This window comes from Ailuropoda melanoleuca, chromosome 15 (genome assembly GCF_002007445.2).
Source record: "Ailuropoda melanoleuca isolate Jingjing chromosome 15, ASM200744v2, whole genome shotgun sequence".
Classification (NCBI taxonomy): domain Eukaryota; kingdom Metazoa; phylum Chordata; class Mammalia; order Carnivora; family Ursidae; genus Ailuropoda; species Ailuropoda melanoleuca.
This window is the reverse complement of record NC_048232.1, coordinates 79,964,183-79,986,435: the sequence shown is the minus strand read 5'-3', so window position 1 is coordinate 79,986,435 and position 22,253 is coordinate 79,964,183. Positions and strand designations below refer to the sequence as shown.

Genomic DNA, 22,253 nt, shown 5'->3' with positions numbered 1-22,253 from the left:
CTTTGTGCAAAAAGGCAGGGCAGGAGTCCAGAGTGCACAAGCAACTGTCCTCACATGCACAGAGAACTGGCTTCAAACAGGCTCCAGGCCCCAGCCTCCTGACCTCCCCAGTCCCCAGGCACCCCTTCTTCTCCTTCCTCTTTCCTCCATGCTCCAGGCTTAGAGTTCCCACCTCGCAGCAGTGCTGACCTCACCAAATGCTGAAAAGCTCTGGAAGCGTCTGCAGGAGGGGTGGGGGCCCCGGGAAGGAAGGCGGCTATCTTGGTGAGTGTCTAGCCCTGCCTAACAAGGAGCATCGGTTTGGACTGCCTTCCAAGCCAATCGCTGCAAAAGCTGGCTGCTGGCCGACAGCCGCCTGCTGCCCTGGTGCACAGGCTCTGGACAGAAGCGTCTCTGGGCCAGCTGGCTGAGACTTCTCCCAGCCCGGAGGAACCTGACCTGCTGCCTTCCCCGCCACTGGCCGGCCCAGGCGCCAATCCAGCGGTGTGCTGGGGCTGCCTCCTACAGGCTCACGTGAGCCAGCCCTGCGCACCCCACAGCTGGGTCCACAGTGCCACACTGGCACCTCGAAAACAGCCACGGAGGAAGTGTGCACGCCACAGAAAGGGGCAAACGCTATAAACCAGGGCCTTTTCTTTACCTGAAGAGCTGATTAACAAAACATTCACCACACACCATTGCATAAGTCCCTAGATAGGTGTGTACATACAGGTTCACTTGTGCGCGCCTTCAAGATACCTCCATTCCTCCCCCCAGTGTGTGTGCCTGTGTGTGTGTTCGTGTACATATTTTTATGCACACACGTGCGCGCGCACACATACACACACACTTCTGGAGTTAGACCCACTCACACAAACATATTCGTTCAGTCTGGCAGCTTTTATTGACCACGTCCCCTCTCCCAGTCCTTGATCTTGGCTCCAAAGTACAGACATGACAAGGATATGAGCTTTCCTACAGGAAGCAGGGCCATGAACGGGGAAACAGAGGATTGGCGAGAAAGCGGATCAAGCTGTGCCAGGGTGTGGAGAGGAGTGGGAGCTCATCCAGGGCGCGGGGTGCCCAGAGCAGGTGGTCCTTCAGCAAGGATGTGCACACCCACCCACTGTGCCTCTTCCGCTGCACACTAAATCTGTGCACCCACAGACTCATCTGTGCACCTCCTTCCTGGTGCTGCCCCTGCCTGATGCTCAGGGACAGAACAGGACCACTCTGGTGCTTTTCATTCACTCATTCGTTCATTCATTCATTCATTCATTCATTCATTCATTCATTCATTCAGCTCCCATGACGTGCTGTTCTGTGCTCAGTGCTGGGGGGTGGGGGTGACGGTGGTGATGAAGACAGACAGTCCCAGCCTCCTCTAAGTCGTGTTCCAGAAGGGAAACAGGAAAATTAGCAAGTTAAGAATCAAATAATCCTATAATCACAAATTTCATGAGAGACACGTAGTACATGTACTGGGGCAATGATTTAAAAAAATGACAGGGGTTGACCTCACCTTCAGTCATCTGAAACTTAGTGGCTTAAAACTATAATAACTGTTTTCTTTTTTTTTTTTTTAAAGATTTTATTTATTTATTCGACAGAGATAGAGACAGCCAGCGAGAGAGGGAACACAAGCAGGGGGAGTGGGAGAGGAAGAAGCAGGCTCATAGCGGAGGAGCCTGATGCCCAGGGGCTCGATCCCATAACGCCGGGATCACGCCCTGAGCTGAAGGCAGACGCTTAACTGCTATGCCACCCAGGCGCCCCTATAATAACTATTTTCTTATCCCTCCCAATCCCATGGTTCTTCTGCACCCCAGGATGATGACAGGGGCAGAAGGGGAGCAGGTGTGGTCATCTGAGGGCCTGACTGGGCTGGAACCACCACAGGGGCTCACCCACGTGCCATAGTCGACGCAGACTGCTGGCTGGGAGCTCGGGGATGTTCTAGACCCGAACCCCTCATTTCTGCCCCCGGTGGCCCCTCTATGTGTCTTGGGCCTCTCTCAGCATGGCAGCTGGGGTCCAAGCAGCAGAAATTAGAGGCTGCTCATCTTCCAAGGGCCTAGCCTCAGAAATCCCAGCAAGTCACCTCTGCTACATTCTGTGGGTCAAAGCAAACCCCAGGCCAGGTCCAGGGGGTGGAGAAACTGAGTCCACCTCCTGCTGGGATCAGCAGCCAGTGCAGCTGAGAGGGGAGGAGCCATCAGGCACCGCCTTTGAAGGTTAGATACCGCAACCCCTTTAGATAGAGCTGTCCGTAGAGGCTCTCACCGATACTTTCGTCTGAAATTTGCAGAGTAAGGAGGGTGAGCCGGGCAAACACAGGGAATGGGAGAGGAGGGAAGGTTCTGGGAGTAGGGAACAGCAGGTGCAAAGCTCCTTTTCCATGAGGCAGAAAAGAATTGGGCCTGTGAGTAGACATAAAAGATGACCCAGGTGATTATCCCTGATAAACGAGGGACAAGTGACATGAGATGAGTAGGAAGAGGTGGGCAGGGGTGAGTCCTCACAGGGCAGGACTTTGGATTTTATTCTAAGTGCAAGGAGAGCCCCTGACCCACACACGACAGGGAAAATCACCACAGAGCTTTCTATGCAAAATTCACCGAGCCAGGGCTAGACACTGTAAGGAGACAGATATAAGTAAGGTATGTCCCTTTCCTACATCCAAGCACCCTGGAAAGGAAAAAGAAGCAATATGACAAAAAGCACAAGGTTCCTGGCAAGCCACGCAAGAAGGGAAATATCACAAGTTCTGTAGCTTTCATTGTCAAAGTCAACGCTTCGGTTGCTACAGAGAAGAAAAACTGTTTCTCAACCTCAAGCTCTCTGAAGGAGAGAGAAAACACACATGAAACGATAATTAACAACTCCAGGCTAAAAGTTGAGAAGTCCAAGAAAGCAGCCCAGACAGAACCAAGATGGAAGTTTCAGCATCCTTGTATCTCCGGGCAGCCATCCTCTGAAAACAGCAGAAGAGGGCAGGTGGGCAGGAGAGTTAGAAAGGCCTGTATTTGCAGCCCAGCTTGACCCTTCCCCAGCTGTGTGATGTAAGCCAGAGACAGCCTCCCGGAGCCTCCATCTCCTCACCTGCAAAATGGGTTTGATAATCCCTGTGTAGGATAAGCAACCAGGATGCCCCCAGGAGACCTTGAACGTGAAAGCGCCTAGCACAGTGCCTGGATGTAGGTGGGGCTCAACGAAGAGTCATCATAATCATGGCTAGAATCTAGTCGGCTTTCCCTTTGTGCCGGGCATTAAACACTTTCCATTTTAATGCTAACAGCAACACTGTGAGATAGATCCAATTTATTAGCCCCATTTTACAAATGAGGAAATGGGGATGGAAGAGGTTAAGATAGAGGACCAAAGTCACGCAGCAGGAATATGGTGGAGCTGGGACAGTAAGCCAAGCAGTCTGTTGGTTCCCCTATTCTAACTCCCATCCTACCCCTACTTCTCTAACACTGGTCTCTAACTTGTTCCCCTATCTTCATCACCCAGTGCATACCCATTCAGTCCTGCTAGACTGCCCACCGCTGAACAGAAGCGCCTCCCTCTAGAGAACCAAAATCCCTGTCCCATTGGCTTACCTCACACTCACCTCCCTCCCGTCTCCCAGAGACTCTCTGCTTCTCTCCTCATCTTAGTTCTGACCTATGGAGGTTTTGAGAACCAGGCTAAACTTTTTTTTCCCCATAGGACTGTCCTTTAGAGTCAACTGCTTCTAACACACTGGCAAAGGGCTAAAAGAGGGAAGGCTCAAAGCTGGCCATGAAAGGTGAAGAGGATTCATCTCATGGGCTTGTTAACAACAGACATGACTCACTTATCACCTGCTTGGCACGTGGCAAGGCCTCATAATCTTATCAAGTGAGTAGAGATGAATGGAATTGAACTTAGTTGGGTTGAATTGAATTGGCCTGAACTGAATTGTAAGGCTGAACGGATGGAGGGTGAGTGGGGAGACAGATGGATAGACGGATAGGTGGACAGTTGTTAGCTGGACGGATGGGTGGATAGATGGATGATTGGATGGATATTTAGATGAATAGTTGGTTGGATAAATGGGAAAATGGGTGGATTTTTAGGTGCTAAGATGATGGATGGATGGATGGATGGATGGATGGATGGATGGATGGATGGTTGGATGGATGGGAGTGGATTTAGTGACTGTAGCTGGTAGGGAAATCTGGTAACTGAAGGTACAGAGGTGGGAAACACTGAATAAATCAGTATGACAGGGACGGAGGGCTCATGCCAGGGAGAAATAGAAAAAGAAATTCTCCCTCGTATAGGGGCAGATAGAGGTGCTGGGGAGGGTGCGATACAAGTTATATGCTCAGTGGCTGCTGGGAAGGGAGGAGTTAACAGCGGGCTGTGTCCCCCACCAGCTGCGACCAGGGTGACACTGACAGATTACAGCGTGTCCTCCGCACTAATAACACTGCAGCGTCCTCCTCCTGCGGCTCCCCAGCCAGCTCCAGCTCCAGCTCCGGGTAATCAATACCAAAAGGCGCACGCTGAAAACCTTCAGCCAACTCCCTCCAAGGCTTGGACCCTAAAAAGCACAGAAGCGCAGAGTAGAAGGGACCTTGGAGATCAGTTCCTTCCCTGGACTGGGTGCTCCCTGGGCCAGAAATGGTATCCCAGTCACCTTGGCATCCCCTGTCCCATCATAGGGCTGGGCAAGGACCAGGAGGATTCCAAAAGTTTGCTGAGTGAATGAATCAACCTCCCGGCCAGTGTGGGAATCTTCACAAAAACCTACCTGTGGCAATGGTCCCTCTGCCTCTACTTACATACTTCTAGCAATAGGAGGCCCTCCCCCTTTCCCAAGCAAACAGAACCTTCCTTTGTTGGACAGATCTGACCATTAAAATCATCGTCCCTGTTTTGAATTAACCACACCCCCAGCTCCCATTGATTTGTCCACAAACATCTATTTCCCAATTTCTTCCTCTTCCCTAGCCACCTCCATTCTCCTGTCCGAAACCATCCAATAATCCAGTCCCAGCCTCCGGGGATGCTGAAGTCACATGGTCAAGGAGGGATCAGAAGGGAATTCACACTCACTGAGCAAGCACCTGCTGTAAGTGAGATAGGTCAGAAATCTAAGTGTGTTGTCTCATGTCATCCTCACGCTAACACAAGGTGAGTACTATTAACCCCATCTCACAGATGAGGCTCCCGAGGCTCAGAGAGGGTAAGTCACGTGCCCATAGTCACTCGGACACACAGCAGCAGAGCTGGGGCTTGAATCCAGGTCCACGTGCTCCCACTGCGCCATCGCAGCCCAGGGGTACAGAGCATGAATATTTCCCATATCTTTGTTCTCGGCCTCAGGTGAGTCTGGGAGGACTTGACCGGACCTCTAATGCCCCACCGCCAGGGGAGGTGGAGGGGGCTGCCAGGCTATGGGCTCCTCACCCAGAGCTTGCTGCTTCCCTCCATCTCCCCAACCCAGGCTGTGGCCTCCCAATGGCACTTCTCGTGGAAGGGACCCAGGGCTCCTCAGAGAGATGGTGGATTCCAGGACTTGGGAAGGAAAAGTACAAGATGAGTCCAGAACATTTTGTTCTTCCAGAAAGCCAGGAAGTTATCAAAGATGACGCAGGCTGGGTCACAAGGCTCAGCATCCAACTTGAAGGGGCTCCCAGCGGCTGGAGATGAGACCATCTTGGCAGGGAGAGGGGAGGACACCAGAGAACCTGCTTATTATTTTGAAAACTGGCGTCAACACAGGAGGAGGTGACAGTCAAACAAAATAACATATATACATATATATATATATGTGTGTGTATAGATATATATATATATATCTATACACACACACACTATTACATGCATTATATTATATTATTACATGATCTAACACGTACTAGTGTATCTACATAGAGGCTCCCACCCTCCCCAGGAGAGCTCTGCAGCTGTGAATGCCTGTTCAGATGCAGCCTGGAAACATCCAGAGAAGGATCCCGTGCCCCCAGCCCAGTCCAGCCCAGGGCCTCTCTCAAGCCCTTCTGCTCCCCACCACCCTGCCTTTACCTCCACGGTGAGGAATGACGGGGTGATGAGCCTCTGTGAAGCGCTAACTGGCCTTGAAGCTCAGGGAGGGACCTCCCCGCTGGCCACTCAGGCTGGACCCCTGAGTCCATGACCTTGCTGTCAGCCCAGAACCAGCGGCTCAGCGCTGGTGTGCCCCGGATGAGCTGGAACTGGTCCGGGAGTCAGCACGAGGGACTGTCACCCGTCTCCATCTCAGCGCACCTCCAGCCCTGCTAACCAGCTGCCTTCATGGTGATACACGTCCCTCTTCGCAATCTGGCCCCCACCCAGTCCCTCTCTGGGCCCCACGGGTCCTCATTCCCTCGCCTCCATCCCTGTCCCAAGTCCAGCCCTCTGCCCTCACACACACGTCCCCTGCCACATCCCCCCCTCCCTCCAAGACTTCCTGCCTCTTGCTCAAACCATAATTTAGTGGCAACACTCTTCAAGATCACCCTAAAAAGTCAGCATTCAATCCCTGACAGGCTGCTCCCAAAGCCCAGCTGTGTGATTACCATACACATGTCTTGTCTTACCTTTTGGGCTTAAGTCTGGATGGAACATCTCTAAAAGAAAGCACCAGATACTGCTAAGAGTGGTCACCTCTGAGGAGGAAGGGCTGGAAGCAGGGTTGTAAGCAAGAGCACCTTCACTGGGCACTTTCTGAATTTTGTACCATGTGCACGAAAAATCTATAAAAATTGATGAATTAACTTTAGTAAAGGTGACCGTTAAAAAGCAAAAAGGCAAAGTTAAAAAGGTAAGTCCTGACTCCACCATTACCAGTTCCATGACCTCGGACAACTTGCTGAAGCATATCAAGCCTCAGGTCACTCATCTGAAGAATGGGGATGATAACAGTACCCGCCTTGTACGGTGGGTAACAAGCCAACACTCAGAAAGCCGTTAGCACCACGCATGGCAAATCGCCAGCGCTCAGTAAGGGTGAGGAGGGTCTTCTCTTTGTCCATGTTCTCCATGACATTCTGAGCTCTCTGATGGCAAGAACCACAGTGCTCAACTCTGGATCTAGAGCTTAGCATGGCTCCCGGCATGATGATTAAAAGTCTTGAAATGTCTTCTTCCATCTATGAGACACAATTCACTGTCCTCGGGACAGCTTTCGAGGCCCTTCTGCGGCTGCCCCGCTATCTATCCAGCAGCACCTCCTCTCCATCCCCAAATGCACGATGACCTTTGACAGCTCTTGCTTCTGTACACACAGCATCGTCCCTGACTCTCCTTTCCCTCCACCTGCAGGCTCCTTTTGCCTGGTTAATACGCGAATGTGTCTCATCCTTCAAGATCCTGCCAAAGGCTCCATCCTCTGGGCAGCCTGCTCCCCTGCCCCAGCAGACTCACTCACCCCCATGAACTTAGAACAGACCTCCAAGCAACACCTACCACACTGTATTGTTCACTATTTGCCCTCTGTCTTGCCCACTGCTCTGAAAGTCCCAGGAGGATGGGGGCTGTGTTTTTCCTGTGTCCCTCGTGTTTAGCACGTAGTGGGCTCTTAGGGAGGGTTTGTTAAATGAATAAATGAGTGAATGAATGAAAGAATCATTCCCAACCACTCAGCCACCTGGCAGCCTTCGGGGCACAAATTATGGTGAGTCACTCACACCCTGCCCATGCGTCGTGGTGAAAGCAGTGACCTCTCTCTGCGGGCTCTTCACAGGGCTCCAACCCAGACGCTGCACCTCGCAGCCCGAGTGCATCAGGAGAGCCTCCAGGCCTGGCCTGGAAGCTGCAGCTGGCACGCTGTTGGGCCCTGCAGCTTCGGGGAGGCCGAGTGGCCTGAGGGAGGCCACCTGCCTCTTCTCTCCCTGCCACAGACGCATGCTGAAGCCCTCCGCAAGTGGGACAGGGAGGGGTGGGGCCAGAGGGGCAAATACGCAGCCCCTGTCCTCACAGACAGATCCTGGCAATGGAGGACTTGCCTGGTCTCCCCCATTCAATCTACCACCTCTGATTCATTGAGTGCCCACCATGTGTCACTAGACTCTGTGCCTTTACTCAAGCCCTGGCACTTCTCTGAGCCTCAGTTTCCTCCTCAGATGTGGGTGGAAAGATTCTCCTCATCTGATACATCAGGATTATTTAGCAAACAGAACCAGGTAATTTATGTTTTGGCGTTATCGGTTTTGTTGTTATTGTTGTTCATATATCCTTATATAACAATAACTGAAGCCCTCTCCTCAGTGACCATGGTGACTTGTGCATAGCAGGTGTTTAATTCATACTTGAGCCCCTGAAAAGCAGTCCTGAGGAAGGGCTGGACTTTTCGTGGCTTGGGGAGCAGCGCCACCCTGTGGCTGGAACTCAGAACACATGAGCCTTCTGGTAACCGGATCAGGCTGGGAGGGGGCTGCTGGAAACCCCACAGAGGTGGTTCTAGGACAGAAGCAAGGAGTAGTCAGTCTGACACCACAGCGCAAGGAGAAGTTTCTTTGCCCCGCCCCCAGAGGTGGTATAGGCACAGAGTATAAATATAGGTACAACAAGGGTTTGAAACAATACCCCGGATTATGTCTCCATAAACGGGTCTTTAGAAGAACCAGAGTGGCCAAGGAGCAGTCCAACTGCATGTGCAGCTGGTCTGGCCTGGGCCTATAAACAACACTGCGCATCCTTCATCCAAGACGACTTAAACTGGCTCTACCATTCACAAACTGTGTGACCCTGAGCAGACTGCTGCCCTCTCCGGGCTCCAGTATTCTCATCTGTACAATGAGGTCACAATCCCTGCACTGGTCACCTCAAAGAGTGGTAAAGGTCAAATGGGATAAGAAAAGCATAACCAGTTCACAAATGGTAAAATGCTGTACACACATGATGGGGGGTTTTTATGACTATTTCCAATAACAGTAATATCTGGCCTTTATTGAGCTTCTCACTATGCTAAGCTCTTCACCATATAATTTCACTTAATTCCCACAAAGCCCTACAAAATAGGTACTTTTAAGAAGCCCATTTTTCAGATGAAGGCATTGAGGTTTAGAGAAGTTTAAAATTTTGTCCAAAGTCACACTCAACTAATAAGGAAGAAAGTCAATAATGGAACTCGGGAGAGTGGAACCCCCAAATCGAGGTAGTCAGCCACAATGCTATGTTGTCTCAATAATTTAAGTCACTGAACAGGGATTTAAAGATAGCCCCTGGGGGTGCCTGGCTGGCTCAGTCAGTAGAACACGCAACTCTCAAGCTCAGGGCTATGACTCCAAGGCCCACATTGGGCATAGAGCCTACTTAAAAAAAAAATAAAAGATAAAAAATAAATAGGGGTGCCTGAACAGCTTAGTCAGTTAAGTGTCCAACTCTTAATTTCTGCTCAGGTCATGATCTCAAGGTCATGAGATCGAGCCCCATGTTGGGCTCAATGCTTGGCAGGAAGTCGGCTTGAGATTCTCTTCCTCTCCCTCTCCCTCTGCCCCTCTCCCCTGCTCATGCTTGCTCTCTCTCAAATAAATAAATATATACATAAATAAATGAATGAATGAATGAATGAATGGAGCCCCTGACATGCAGTGGTAGGTACTGAAGAAAACAAAGTAATTGTTGACGTTTCTCCTCTTTTCCCAGGGAAGTTGGCTTCATTCTCATCCCTATCTCAGCATCTCCTTTGACCTTGGAGCCTCCTGACAGAGGGGAGCCCTGGTGCTCTGCATCCAGGGTCCTGTTCATGGTCAAGGTCAGAGAATGCCAAATATTCCCTTCCTGGGTCCATGCCTGGAAAAAGGCCGTGCATGCTCCCACATGCAAAGGAGTAGGTGTGGCAAAGGCAGGCAGGGGACAGGTCCCCTTCAAGGTGTCTGCCGAACAGATGTGCCAAATCTGTTGGAAGAAAGTGGCTATTTCACAACAGTCGTGATGCCCCATACAGGTCTAGAATCCTCCCTTGAGTCAGAATCCTTAGCCCCACTCTATAGGCAAGGAAACCGAGGTTAAGGAGATGAAAGGAGTTACCCACGGTCACACTGCAAGTAAGTGGCAGAGACAGGATCAAGATTCCAGAGTACAAATTGCAGACTCCCGAGGCCCACGGCTGCTTCTGGTGGGCAGTCCTGGTTCTAGCCTGGACGTGCCATTGGCTGGCTGTGTGATCACACAAGCCATTGAGCCTTGGCGGCTTTACGGCAGAGATCCCTGCCAGCTCAGAGGACTTGGTGTCCTCTGTGCACATCCTTGAGCCAGAAAGACAAGGGTGGTCAGCAGCATTCACACGTATTATAGAGAAGCAGCTGGGATATGGCCTCCCTTGGGAAGTTTTTCCTGGCTGCCCACAGCTAAGTTATTACCCCTTGTTGTATTCCCAGTGCACTCACAGCATTGCATTGTAATTTACCTGCAAATTCCCAAAAGCCCAGGCAGCAGGCACACACGAACATGAAGATGGGCAGGTAGGATGCAATAGGGAAGAGTGGGGAGTGGGGCAAAGTAGAAAGACCCCAACCTGGACAGCAGTACCTACACAGCTCCAGGCTCTTACCATCATGCATGAAAGCCAACCCGGTGTTGCTAGATCATAAGAGAAGCCAAAAGTCTGGATTTTTATGTGAAATCTGCTTTTTAAATGTAGACTCAAAATATCTTTCATTAAGCACTTTATAGGTATTGCAGCCCCTGAATCAGCCACACCCGCTTTCCCACTAGACTTTGAGCTACTTAAAAGCATAACTGGTTCCCTCTCTGAGTGGTCGGCTCGGGGCCTGGATCCCCACAAGTGACCAACAATTGCTTTTGAAATGCTACGAGATCTTGCCCCTGTCAAAGGCCCCACAGGCTTCTGGTGCCCATGCTAATCCGACTGGCATTGATTAAGAGTTTACTGCACACCAGGCACTGCTCTAAACACTTTACATATTATCTGACTTAATTCTCACTACTTACTTACTATGATTCCACCCATTTTACAGATGAGGAAGCTGAGACTCAGATGGTTGCATGACCTGCCCAAGGTCATAGATACAAATTCAGGAAGTCTGTCTCCATGGATGGCTGTTTTCATTGCCATGATACCATATTGCCCTAGGAGACCTCCTTCAATAGCCCCTGCAGTCACATGGCCCCAACAAGTCTCTCCAGGCACCTGCCAGGCACAATTTCTAGTCCTAAGGCCACCAGGAGCCAGCGCGGGTAGCACGAATGGACAAAGAGAGCAACGTCTCTGCTGCAGAAAGTGGGCCTGAGGTTCCGAGAGGGGCACCTATTAATTCAACAGCCAGACTGAGCCAAGATCAGTGTTTACCTTTGTCCCAGGACACCACATCCCAGCTTCCAACAGAACAGCAAGTATGGGGAGGAGAAAAGGAGCCAAGGAGAGGCCTGGTTATTGCTCATCCCATTGAAACAATCAAGCAGTCCCTAAACCAGCTAAATGGTTCCAAAGGAAATGGGAGTCTATTTTGTCTCCTGTCACCAGGCCTGCAAATCCTGATATATCTCAGGCCCCGGCAGAGAAGCGGATGGCTCAGCACTTGGAGAGATGCCCACATGAGGCAGGAAGTGGGGTGGATAATTCAACAGGTAGCTCTCTATTCTGAGAGCTGATCCTGTGACGGGTGAGTGTACATCCAGCTGAGATAAAAAAATAAATTTGAATGCAGACCATCAGAACAAACAGCAAGCCTCCCTTTCTTCTGGGGGACTTGAAGCGTTCTCTGGGGCTTTAATCCCTCTAGGTTTTCTATTTTTAAACATTTGCTGGGGCAACAAGGCTCTTCGGAAGCTGGGGTGAGTTGGTGACTCAAAGGCTTCCCTTCCTCCCAGCACCCCCTCCAACAGATGATAAAATGCTGTGGTTCTAAGGAGTCAGCCTGGGGCACTACGGTCCCCACCCTCAGTCTTTCTCATCTGTAAAATGGGGCAGTGGTCTCTGTGTCGTCACTGAGACAGAAAAGGTCCGTACAGGTCCCCAATTCCTCATCGGAAACCCTTGGGACTCAATGTGTTTGATTAACCTGGAGCTCTTTGCATTCATAAATGCATATGGAGAGCCTACCATATATTAGGGACTATGCCCAGCAAGCTCTGGGACATAAGGGTACTAAGGGTACTCCATAAACCCTTTAATTTTTATGCAACAAAATGTATAAAGTATCATACTAGGTGGGATAAGATAAAGGTTATAAATAACATCCTGTCCAGCTGATATCAGGTTTGCCAACAAGCACTTGTCCCAACCTCATGAGAAAGCTTTTGGTTGTTAGGGCTTTTTTGGATTTGGGGATTGTGTCTGAGTGCCAGCTTTGGTTTCGGGCACAGCTGGCTTACCATTCCAATTGCACCACTACCAGCTGGCTGACCTTGGGTAAGACACGTCTCCTCACTGCACCTCTATTTTCTCATCTAGAAAATGGGTCGATAAGTCCTGTGGAGGTTCATGGAAGGCACACAAGGAGGTGCAGGTCACTGGCCACGCTGACGGATCACCACCAGGAGACGTGGGTGAATCCATCCAAACAGTTTAGGGTCTATCTGCACACAAGGCAGGGGCCGACTCCCTTTAACCAATCTCGTGAGGCCGCTGTATAAACGGATGATCCGTCTATTAATGGAGAGCACAGGACATACAACCATGAACAGGACAGGGTGCTTTTGTTAGCCTGACCGGCATCTACCACCCACAGTGAAAGCTCCGTGAGGACCCAGGGTCTCCCAGGGCCGCTGGGCGGGAGGGAGGCAGAACAAGGAACGGTATTATTCCGAAGAAGAAGCACTTCTCAGCAGAGGCAGCTTGGGGGGGGGCAGGCAGCCTCGCCCAGGAAAATCGGGATGCTGCTGCAGCCAGTGTGGCCAAGAACCCGCTCCCCAGACAAAGCCAGCCCCTGGCTCTGTGACTCTCCCTTTCTATGTTTCCAGTTACTTCTCCACTCCCCCTGAGCAGCTTTCCTTGGTAAACCGGAACCTTATGCTGGGCCTCCTCCCAGCCAGACTCCCCCAGAAACTCTTCAGTCACACAGTTGCTGACAACCAACCAGTGACTCTCAGAAAAGGCCAGTTTGGGGCGTCTGGGGGCGCAGTCAGTTGAGTGTCCAACTCTTGGTTTCAGCTCAGGTGGTGATCTCAGGGTCATGGGATCGAGCCCCATGTTGGGGTATGCACTCAGTGTGGAGTCTGCTTGGGATTCTCTCTCTCCCTCTCCCTCTGCCCCTCCTCAATGAGCGCTCTCTCTCGCTCTCTCTCTCTCTCTTAAATAAATAAATCTTACAAAAAGAAAAGGCAAGTTTACATCTGTGGCAGATTCTAAGCTCCTAAGATGGTCCCGACAATATCTCTCATTCCACATGCTCTTCCAGAACCTTGTGCCTTGCTTCTGGACAGGCCTGTGACTCACTGGTAAGCAACAGAAGGGGTGGAGCCGATGCTGCCTGGCATCTGAGACTAGGTGGTAGAAGGCCATGCAGCTGCCAGCTCATTAGCCAGAATACTAGCTCTGGAAATTTTCAGCCCCCGTGTAAGTAGTCTGACTGCCCTGAGGCCACCACGTTGTGAGAAAGCCCAGCTCTCTGTGTGGACTCGCCACATGGTGAGACCCTGAGACTAAAGGAGACAGAAAGAGAAGGTTCTAGCCAGCCCCCAGCTACTCCAGCTCCACCCACAGCCTGGGAGACCCTGGGCTAGCACCAGGCAATCCCTTCACAAATTCTTGACTCGCAGAAACCAACAGAGATGCTAAAAGGATTATTGTTCTTTTAAGTTGTCACATTTTGGAGGGATGTTACATAGCAGTAGATAACCAGAACAGAGGGCAATTTTATCTCCCTCCTGCTTAGGGTATAAACTCCCGGTTTGCCTGGAACCATCCCAATTTATGCCTTTTGTCTGGTATAATTTTTTTTCAGGTTTTTTTTTTAAAGATTTTATTTATTCATTTGAGAGAGAGGGAACATGGGGGGGGTGGAGGAGAGGGGCAGAGGGAGGAGAAGCAGGCTCCCCGCCGAGCAGAGAGCCCAAAGTGGGACTCGATCCCAGGACCCTGGGATCATGACCTGAGCTGAAGGCAGACACTTAACCCACTGAGCCACCCAGGTACCCCATCTGGTATAAAGTTTGATAATGACCCTTTTGTCTCCCAAAAGGGCCCCAATACGGATAGTAAATTATATGGTCAAGTTCTCGAGCACACCACAGATCCTGACAACTCTTCGCCTCACAGTCTAGAAAAATCTAAATACATGAGATGCCTCACGTGTAGGCAGCCTTCAAGGAACAGATGCTTGCTTGCTTTCTTGTCCCTTCCCCGTCTCCCCATCTTGTTCTGTCTGGATGTCTTCAGGAGCAACCCCCTCGCAAGTGCGAGTGCCTTCCCTCAATGAATGGGCCTTAGTGAAAACAGGGCATCTGCTATGCAAAAGCTGCTTCAAGACAAGCCCAGGGCTCCCCCTTTTCACCTTCAGATTCCTGTCACTGAGCCCTTCCAGTGGGGAAATTCTGGAGCTGCCACTGATATTCAGGATAGGAAGGGTCTGAATAAATTAGAGACAGCAGAGGCAAGAGACAGAGGAGGGGCGTGAGAGAGAACCTTCCAAACCTCAGGAAAGGCCTTCCCCACCACCCTGTAAGGAATGGGAGATTTTGAATCCACAAAATTGCCCTCAAATCCTGGCTCAGCTGTTGCTCACTGGGCCAAAGGCCCAACTGGCCTGAGCCTCCTTCTCCCCACCCACACTAATGGGAGGGTTGATGCCTGTCTCAGAGAACTCTCAGAAAGAATCAAAGAGATGATTAATGATATAAAGCACAAACACATTGCCTGACGTAGAGTAAGCGCTCAAAAATGCTGCTTCCCTTTTGAAGGTATTGGAAACTCCTATTAGAAAATGCCTGTGCCTATCTGGCAGGGCCAGGCCAAGCCAGAAGAGCACAAGGGGCTGTCAGAAAACAGGAACGATGGTGCCTCTCACTTCTAGACATGACACGAGGGGATGTATATTGGGGGGCCTGGCAGTCACCTAGGGCTCTCCCTTTTTCAGTTTAGAAATTGCTTGGCAGTCACTGACTCGGCTAGACCGGGAGCTGCTGGAAGACAAGAATCTCACTATCAATCATTATATACACAGGGTCCTGCTGCACCGGGGTGGCTCTTAGTGCTACCCATTGAATGAAGGATCGCAGACCAATTTTGATCCTCTAATCCAGGGACTTAGTCAACCAATCCTAATTGGTCAACTATTCTATGTTAAGCACTGTTCTAGCAACTGGGAATACAAGTCCTATCCCCACCCTCTCAGGGTGCTCTATGTGACTGAAGAGACATGCGGATCAAATAGGTACACACACTCATTTAATTACCATTGCCACAAGCATTCAGAAGGGGAGCACGGGGAGCAGAGAAGGTGTCCCCAAAGAAGTGACATCGTCAAGAGCTAAAAACCCATCAAAGAACAGAGATGCCTTCCAAGCAGAGACAGAAGCTTTTGGGGAGGCCCTGAAGAAGAAGGAATGGCAGAATGCAGGCACTGGAAAGAATGCGTGCCAGTCCAGCTCAATGAAGATGCCCAAAGAAGCAGCTGAGAAGGAGCTCATTCACCCTGGCATGAGCAGGCTCCACAGAGATGAAAGGAGAGAGAATGTGTTCATGTGAAGGGGGGAGGGTGTAGAGAAGGAAGTTAAGAAGTCCCCAAAAAGGAGCGGAGAAACCAAGCAGGAATCAGAGATCCCAGAGGAGGGGAGAAGAGGAATTCCAGAAGTGGCCATTTGGTTAGAATTCCGACAAAGTGCAAAGCTTGGGGGAAATGAGACCCAAGTGGCGCTCGCGGTGACACCAAGAAATAGACAAAGGAACTGGAAATGTTAACCAAAAAGAAGTCCATAGAGGGTAGAGTGGCGTCAGAGAGTGAGCTCCCCAGTGCTGGGCACATCCAAGCAGATGTAAGCAGTTCTCCAGGCTCTTCCCTGCTCACTCCCTCTTACCCTCCAGTCTCTGCTCCAATGTCACTTCCCCAGAGGGGCCTCCCTGAACCCTGCTCTTACAAGTGCGGCACCCTAGACGATTCTCTAACACAGAGCATCGTTACCTACTTGTCACATCTCCCTACACCTGCCCAGTGTCAACCTTCCCCCACTTAAAAGTACCCTCTTGAGGGATCCCTCCTACACTGTTGGTGGGAATGCGAGTTGGTACAGCCACTCTGGAAAACAGTGTGGAGGTCCCTTAAAAAGTTAAAAATTGAGCTACCCTATGATCCAGCCATTGCACTACTGGGTGTTTACCCCAAAGATACAGACGGAGTGAAGAGAAGGGCCATATGCACCCCAATGTTCATAGCAGCCTTGTCCACAATAGCTAAATCGTGGAAGGAGCCGAGATGCCCTTCAACAGATGACTGGATTAAGAAGTTGTGGTCCATATATACAATGGAATATTACTCAGCTATCAGAAAGAACGAATTCTCAACATTTGCTGCAACATGGACGGCACTGGAGGAGATAATGCTAAGTGAAATAAGTCAAGCAGAGAAAGACAATTATCATATGATTTCTCTCATCTATGGAACATAAGAACTAGGATGATCAGTAGGGGAAGAAAGGGATAAAGGGAGGGTAATCAGAAGGGGGAATGAAACATGAGAGACTATGGACTATGAGAAACAAACTGAGGGCCTCAGAGGGGAGGGGGGTGGGGGAATGGGATAGACCGGTGATGGGTAGTAAGGAGGGCACGTATTGCATGGTGCACTGGGTGTTATACGCAACTAATGAATCATCGAACTTTACATCAGAAACCGGGGATGTACTGTATGGTGACTAACATAATATAATAAAAAATCATTTAAAAAAAATGACACTTTACTTCCTGTTAGGTTACCAGTTTATGCTGTGCATTCTTTAAGCAATTGGATGTTGGTGGGAGAAGAGGAGGGATTCATAAAATCATGCAAATCTTCCTATATTATTTACCTCTGTACCTCCAATTCTCCCCACCCACTACCTCCACTCTACAATAAACTGCTGCTGGCCCCGTAAAAAAAAAAAAAAAAGTACCCTCTTGAGAGCAAGACCCTCACCCACTTTGCTCCCTGCTGCATCCCACATCTAGCCTATACCAGGCACATGGAAGGTGCCCCAGGAATGTCTGTGGAATGAGGAAATAAAATCCCAGCTTTGCCTCTCACTGCCTGTGTGACCTTGTGTTAGTGAATGTACTTCTCTGAGCCTCATTCTACCAAATGTAAAGTTTGTATTAAAATATGGTAGTCATGAGCCTGAGATAAAATTACGGACCTTGTCACTTACAAATTGTGATGCTACCGTCAGCCATTGTTGCTAATAACACAATTAGTCACTCAATTGCCCAAAGGCAGTGTCTATGCCTCTCTAAAGAGGGAAGATGCCGTGGAAACCTTTTGAGAAATGGGGATCTGCTTTCAAACCTACATTTTTCTGGCAAGAATGTTCAAGGTTTTATTTTACAGCCTCTGAAAGCAGGATCCAGAGGTCCTGGATTCATTAAGCACTCCCTGTGCACGTTCCGTGTGCCAGGCCCTGTGCTGGGCCCTGAGGCCTCCTCATGAAACAATGCAGCCACATGGCAGAGGAACGCAGGGTCTGGAGTACCAGAGGTGGGGGACACTGGGACCAGAGACACATATGTGGTCAGCACAGCAACAGAGCACTCCACCAAGTGCTGCGGACACACAGAGGAAAGCACCTGTCCACAGAGGTCACTCGTGGGCCAACAGACATTTTCCAAGCACCAACTGTGTGGTGATTCTAGGTGCTGGGGATACAGCAGCAAACGAAACACCCAGATCCACCTCTTGGTCCCTTAAAAAGTTCAAAATTGAGCTACCCTATGATCCAGCAATTGCACTACTGGGTATTTACCCCAAAGATACACAGAGTGAAGAGAAGGGCCATACGCACCCCAATGTTCATAGCAGCATTGTCCACAATAGCTAAATTGTGGAAGGAGCCGAGATGCCCTTCAACAGATGACTGGATTAAGAAGCTGTGGTCCATACATACAATGGAATATTACTCAGCCATCAGAAATAATGATTACACAACATTTGCAGCAACATGGACGGGACTGGAGGAGATTATGCTAAGTGAAATAAGTCAAGCAGAGAAAGACAATTATCATATGATTTCTCTCATTTATGGAACATAAGAAGTAGGAAGATCGGTAGAAGGAAGGGAAGAATGAAGGGGGGGTAAACAGAAGAGGGAATGAACCATGAGAGACTGTGGACTCTGGGAAACAAACTGAGGGCTTCAGAGGGGAGGGGGATGGGGGAATGGGATAGGCCGGTGATGGGTATTAAGAAAGGCACGTATTGCAGGGTGCGCTGGGTGTTATATGCAAATAATGAATCATGGAACTTTACATCAAAAACTGGGGATGTACTGTATGGTGACTAATATAACAAAATAAAAATTATTAAGAAAATAAATAAATAAAATCCTTGTCAGATTAAAAAGAAAAAAATCCCACCTCTCGTGAGTTTTCCATTTCTCATGAAACAAAAAAAACCAAACAATTACTTTTTTACGAGATAAACGTTAGTCATCCAGTAAAACACCAACGCAGAGGCAAAAGAAGCCAGGTGGTGGCCTGAGTTCGAAACCTCCCATTTCTCTATGCACTGTTCAGCCTAGAGCACTGCTCCGTATCTCCATCTGGAAAATGGGAAGACTGGTAGGCTCGACCTCACACAGCTGTGGTGAGAATTAAACGAGCTCCTGTAAGTCCCCGGAGGAGTGCCAGGCCCATGGGAGAGAGAAAGTAAACGAGCACAGCGCCAGGCTCCTCGGAGGGGTGGTCAGGAAATGACTGATGAAGACACGAGTGCGTGAACATCTAGGAGAGGTGCATTCTGGGTAGCAGAGGACCGCGGGTAAAGAGGTCTCCGGGCAGTAAGGAACATGGGTATGACCCAGAAAGAGAACGCTGCCAGCGAGAGGCTGCCATTTCGCAAGCTGCAGGCCAGAGAACAGAGTGCGGGATTTTCTCCCCAGGCTAAGCTACTAAACCGTTTCGAGAGGGGAAGACAGGAGGGCAGGCCCGCTCTGATTTAATGTGAAGGAGGGTCATCCCAGCTGCATGTGGGCAGTGGGACAGACAGAGAGAGAGGCAGCAGGGGTGTCGGTTGAGAGGAGGAATGAATGCAAGATCTCCCACCTAAGGCCAGAGACCCACTACTGAGAATAAGACAGGACACTCCAAATCCTTCTCCATCTGGGGAGACGTCTGGGCCAAAATATGGGAAAGATGATTAAACTCTTGACACAAGGGAGAGACGGCAGCAGATGGCCTGTGAACCCACAGCAAAAAAAAAAAAAAAGAAAGAAAGACATGATTTAAGCAACTGAGCAAAAATACGTCTTCCCTTACATTTTAGAATATATTACAATTAATATTGATCTTAATTACACTAACATTAATCAAGGGCTTATGTATGTGCCCAGGGTAATGTGCTAAATTTATTTTCTCATTCAATTCTCTTAAAACCCCTCTGCCTTCATTCAACAATTCAATAAATATGTATTACTGGCACTGCTCTAGGTGAGACAGACAAAGCCTCTACTCTTAGAGAGTTTATATTCTAGAGGCAGAGGCAGAACATAAATAAGGAAACAGAAAAATATTTCAGAGTGTGATGAGAACTATGAAGAAAATGAAGCAGAGTAAGGGGGAGAGGAGGGATGCAGGGAGGAGCAGCCTTTGTAGGAATGGCAGTCAGATGGGGCGCCTGGGTGGCCCAGTCCTTAAGCGTCTGCCTTCGGCTCAGGGCGTGATCCTGGGATCCTGGGATCCAGCCCCACGTCAGGCTCCTCCACTATGAGCCTGCTTCTTCCTCTCCCACTCCCCCTGCTTGTGTTCCCTCTCTCGCTGGCTGTCTCTCTGTCAAATAAATAAATAAAAATCTTAAAAAAAAAAAAAAAAAAAGGAATGGCAGAGATCTCATGGAGGAGATAACTCTTGGAACAGAGGCGTAAATGATGAGACCAAGCCAGCCACGGTTACGTCTGGGAAAGAACATTCCATGCAGAAGGCACAGCAAGTACAGAGGCCCTGCTGAGCTAGATATGAAGTTGATATACGTAAGGCATAGAAAAAAGATCATGGTAGCTACAGCACAGTGAGTAGACAAAGGCAGGATATAGGGGTGCCGGGGTTGTGCAGTTGGTTAAGTGTCTGAGACTCTTGGTTTCAGCTCAGGTCACGATCTCATGGTCGTGAGATCGAGCCCTGTGTGGGGGCTCCACAATCAGTGGAGAGTCTGCCTGAGATTCTCTCTCTCTCCCTCTGCCCCCACCCCTGCTGTGCTTGCTCTCTCTCGCTCTCTCAAATAAATTTTAGAAAGTGGGGGGGAGAGGATAGAAAGTTGAAAGATAGCCGGGGGCCAGACAGGCCATAGGAAGACATTCATGTTTCACTCTAAGCACATAATATGAAGCTTCTAGGAAACTGTGAACAGATTGCTTTGGGTACCACTGGAGAAGGAATCCTAGAGAAGCAAGACTGGACACTGGGAATCCAAGTAGGAGGCTGGATACAGTGAGGGAAAGCATTCAAGATGTATTTTGAAAATTGGGATACCTGGGTAGCTCAGTCAGTTAAGCGTCTGCCTTCGGCTCAGGTCATGATCCAGAGTCCTGGGATCAAGTCCCATCAGGCTACTTGCTCTTCATGGAATCTGCTTCTTGCTCTGCCTGCTGCTCCCCTGGCTCTCTCTCTCTCTCCCCCTGATAAATAAATAAATAAATAAATAAATAAATAAATAAATAAATAAATAAAGTCTTTTTTTTTTTTTAAAGGTATTTTGAAAGTACATAAAAGAACATTGGGTAAAGGATTGATGTGAAAATGTGGTGGAAAAGGGAACAGAAACTATTGATTGATGATGACTACACCATTAACTGGGTGCCATCACCAAAAATTAGGAAAACTCGGAACATGAGGAGGTTGGGAGAAAATTTACGGAAACAAATGCACCTATTAACTTTTTTTTTAAATAAAGATTCTATTTACGTATTTGACAGACGGCACAAGCAGGGAGGGTTGCAGAGGGAGAGGGAGAAGCAGATTCCCCACTGAGCAAGGAGACCCCTAGGCTCAGTCCCAGGAGCCTGAGATCACCACCTGAGCCGAAGGCAGATGCCTAAGGGACAGAGCTATTCAGGCGCCCCCGTATTAACATTTTCATTTCACAGATGAGTAAGCAGCTTGACAGAGATCAAATAACCTGTCCAAGTACACACAACTGGTAAGTGGAATTACTATTTTCACATTAATTTATTTTTAAGCTCACAGTACCCAATTATTATTTATCATCTCCAATTTACAGGTAAGGAAACTGCGGCCCAGAGATGTGAAGCCTACACAGCTAGCAAGTGGCAAAGCCCGGCAGCTATCAGATCTAATAGATTTATTTTCCAATAAAGGAGTCACGCTGGGAGACTGATGAGGAATCCTAGCAGACCAGATAGAAAAGGACCTGAAGTGTAAATAAAAACACATCCTCAGATTCTTTCAATGTTTTGAAATCCCTGAATAAGATTTCAGGACAAATTCCAGAGGCCAATAGTTGCGGAAAGGACAGCACTGTTGTGCTTTGTAGCAAAGTGGTTCCCGAGTCGCCACATCAGAATGACAATTGCTAACTAACAAGCAGATTCCGGGCCTCTAGCTTAAACATAGCTGAGTAGCAATCAGTGGAAGTGAGACCCGGAGTTTCCATCCTACACATTAGCGCTCCAGAAATCTTCGTCGTACGACAGTTTGAGTACCGTGGAAGTATGGTTTGAATCCTGGCGGCTACCCCTACACCAGCGACCGGAGCTACTCAGGATACCCTAGCCCTCTCGGACTCAAGTTTCCGAAACTAAAAGGAGGGGCGGGGCGGGGGTGGAAGGATGGGGAGGGATGGTAACCAGAACCTCTGCCCCGGACCCTCGACCTGCCGCCAGCTGTGAGACCCGAGCCAGACGATTGACCAGAGAAGGCCGGAGCCCCGGTCACTCTGCGATACAGAGGGGCCGAAGCGTCCGCGAAGCGCTACGGGACACAGAAGGGCATCACCACTCCCGGGCCTCCAGCTTCCAGGGCACCGCCGCCACGTTTCAAATGTTCGGGACGCCCTCTGGGGGCGTCGCCGGATGTGCCCGTGACGTAACTGTAAACACACCTCCGGCGTTTTGGCTCCTCGGAGACCACGAGGACACCTCGCAAAGAGCAGTGACGACCTTCCGGGTGTGCCGTC

General features: G+C 49.5%; 1 long non-coding RNA gene across 3 annotated transcripts; it reads right to left on the bottom strand.

Moving 5' to 3' along the window:
- Nucleotides 1-1,674: 1,674 nt before the first annotated feature.
- LOC117796334 lies at nucleotides 1,675-22,152 on the bottom strand. 3 transcript variants are annotated; one of them, XR_004620735.1, is made up of 4 exons: nucleotides 21,951-22,152; nucleotides 20,591-20,736; nucleotides 6,576-6,731; nucleotides 1,675-5,705 (listed from the first exon to the last, which is right to left on the bottom strand). It is a non-coding gene; the product is annotated as an uncharacterized LOC117796334 (long non-coding RNA). The 3 variants fall into 3 exon arrangements; XR_004620736.1 differs by having other exon boundaries at nucleotides 1,675-5,702; XR_004620734.1 differs by having other exon boundaries at nucleotides 1,675-5,670.
- Between the last annotated feature and the right edge of the window lie 101 nt (nucleotides 22,153-22,253).